The following is a 3,222-nucleotide window of genomic DNA, read 5'->3' on the forward strand; positions in this document are numbered from 1 at the left end:
CATTTTAAGGGTGAACTCTGTTTCTCCAGTCGATGTCACCATAGTTAAAGTCCCGCATGATAAGGAGGTGGCTAGGTTGAGCATGGCTTACTTGTCTATTACAAATTTTAAGTCTTTTGATCTAGTGGGCCACAGTTTGGGGATCTGTAGATACACCCAACAATAAGGAAGTTCTCCTCTTTAATTGCACTTTACACCACTCTGACTCTTCAAAAACATATTCTTCTGTATCCTCGCTCAGTTGGCTGTATAAGGTCTTGCTTAGCATAGCAACCACACCCTCTTGCAAGTTTCTTGGAGAGTTGGGGTTCGTAAATGAGTCATATCCAGCAATACTGAGTTTGCATTCCTCTGGGTCAGTTTCTCCTGTTCATGTACAACAATTCTACAACTCCTACAATATCTGGTTGGTGTACCTTCAGTAGTGTTTCAAACTCCTCTCTTATCAAGGAACGTATCATATTAGTGTATGACATTCAAGCCAGAATTTGTTGTCGGTAACGTCTCTGCTCTTAGTAGAAACTCTTATTCTCAGAAGCTGCAGCATTTGCTAAGCACACTGTATTTTTGCAGGGTGTGGTTAGAATTTTTATTGTTTACATTTGGCGCTCTGCCTCCTCCCGGCTGGTAGGAGGAGCTGTGCCACCACGGGTGGGGTAGAGGGTGGAGGGTGCGCTGCTGCCCCCTGGCCCTGTGTCGGCAATAATTGCTTCTACCACCTCCCATGAATGTAACCTATGCACAAACGTCTTTGTTCCTCCTCGACTCTTTCCCTTCTCTCTGCTTCAAGTCCTGAAGGAGCTTCTTGTGCTGTCTTCCGTATTACTGTGCGATCTGGTGAATGAATACAATCTGAAATGCCTCGCTCCTTGCCAGTTTTTGCCTGCCGATTAAGCCCCATTTCTCCTCCTCACTCACTAGTGTGATCCTGAGGAGGCGAGGCTTATCCCCCTGCTTTGTTCCAGCCTCCTCACATCCTGAGGGGTTGATGGCATCTTTCCAGAACCTCTGTACAAATATTCTTAAACTGCATCTTATCGTGTAAGGTCCTACCTCAGTTCCTCCGCTACTCTCATAGACTTCTGCTAAAAAACTATTACATTGTTCCTGCGCTGGAAACGTTTCCTGTTGTTCCTCCTCTCCCTAACAGTATGTCCGCTGATTGTCATTTCTTCGACACACTTCTTCAGAGTCCTGAGCTGCTGGGGAGAACCTGTTCTGATCCTGCATTACTCTCCGCCACTTCCCGTTGCCCTTAAGGCCTCAGCATAACTCCTCTCAGCAACCACTCATTCTATCAGCTACTTCCTCAGTCTTAGCAAGGATCTCTTTCCCAACTTGTTCTAGCTTCATGTTCAACAAGATCCAGCTTCATCTATATTCGTCCCTAGGGAACTCGTTCCCCCATGGCTTGGTAACGGCTCTCTTCACCTCAAAGGGACTCCAGCAGTCAGGGCATTACCAGCAACAGCCTTCATGTTTACGGCAGCTTGCATCGTCCCAAACGTTGCATTGGTCAGGCCTGTATCATCCATACTCTGTCATCCCCCGCAGCATTCACATATCATACTGTTCATGGTTGTTGTTTTTGTGAGGGGGGGCGAAAAACCCACTTTAGCTGCCCTCTGCTGGTGTTAACTTCCCTGTTGCCTTTTATTAAGCCTTCGTTTTCTTTTTTCGTCTACCTGTTGATTTGTCGGTATTTATGTGCCATTCTAGGTACACCTACTTATTAAGTGAATAACGGATTTTATACACCCACTCAGTCCTTTAGAATCACAGAATAATAAAAGAATACTTTCTTTGGGGCGGTAATAGAATACCTTTAGATAGCCAAGCTTGTTGATTTCTTTTATTATATTTATTTTTTATTTTAACTATTATTTCCTCATACTTTTTTTCCCGTCCTCATCAACGACTATATCTCTATGTGCTATCACTGTGTACACTGTATCTCCCTGTGAATGGTGTATTGTAGGCACAGTTTCAGTCCATGAGAAAGCACACAAACAAAATAAAATTTAAAGTCTCTGTGGCACCTATAACACGACTTGGTTTCTGCTGGCAGTGGCGCCTTACCAGCTTGCCAATTTGTATTCACCTTAAGTTATTTGCAACCTCTTCTTCGGTCATTGATGACACTATGAACTGATTTAACTAAAGGCACAGTACTACACTCCCTGTTTGGCCTTTATCACAGCCGTGACCACAACTCCGTAAAAAAATAAAATAAAAGCTTTGTCATATGGCAATGATTTTGTGGTTGTAGGCCTCTTGACTTGGGCTGTACCTCCAACTCGGTGGAGATTGAGTTTTCAAAACTACAATCGCGTCCAGCATTAAAAATCCTACATCGATTTACTCTTTCACATCACTAAGACGATCTTGATGTTCTTATGTAATTACTGTCCAATTTCTGCAGCTCAACAATGAAGGCCCGAATGCCGAACATGCTTTGTTACAGATATGCGACACGACCCGACCCGACCCGACCCGCACGCCTAACTCTACAAGATCTCAACGTATAACCATAGAGGGCCCTTGTCTGAAATCCCACTGATGTTGTGAGAATGACGTTAACAGCGTGTGTATTTGATGCCCATTTCACTTTTTCCTGGCAAGCTCAATCTCTGATTAGATTATAAAATTAGACATAAGAAATTCACCTGACCCTTGACACTGATTTTCATAGTTAAATGTACCACAGCTGATTTAAATGTAATTTCTGGCATGTCTAGTGCAGTGGCCTGAGTTGCTAGTTAGCAGTATATAAGCTCGTGTACAAGGAGCAGTGTCACACCTCTGAGCTGCTCTATCGCGATCTCAGGTATGTGTATAGTTCTCACTCCTGCCATATTAAGTTAGTTTAACTCAGTTGAATTTTGTGAATATCAGTTTTCTTGTTGTAACAGTGAAATTATCATGTGCCCCGTGAAAGACTTAATGTAACTTAAATATCGTCTGTTGTTGCCAGACAAAAGATTGTTTGTGATTGAGTTATTTTTGTGACATCTCTGACGCTGCTCCACCACTATCTCAGGCACAGAGTGGGTGTTAGCTGAATACCCGGCAGTCACCGGGGGACCGGTAGCTACATACTAGCTGGCTGTCTTGCAGGATGTCATTAATTATGCACGATTAAATTGCACGAGCCCGTGGGATGAACTCCCTTGCCGTGCGTCGGACTGCAACCGACCTAACAGTGCTCTTTGTTTGTTGTGG

The sequence above is a fragment of the Homarus americanus genome, unplaced genomic scaffold (genome assembly GCF_018991925.1).
Source record: "Homarus americanus isolate GMGI-L3 unplaced genomic scaffold, GMGI_Hamer_2.0 scaffold51476, whole genome shotgun sequence".
NCBI classification, from domain to species: domain Eukaryota; kingdom Metazoa; phylum Arthropoda; class Malacostraca; order Decapoda; family Nephropidae; genus Homarus; species Homarus americanus.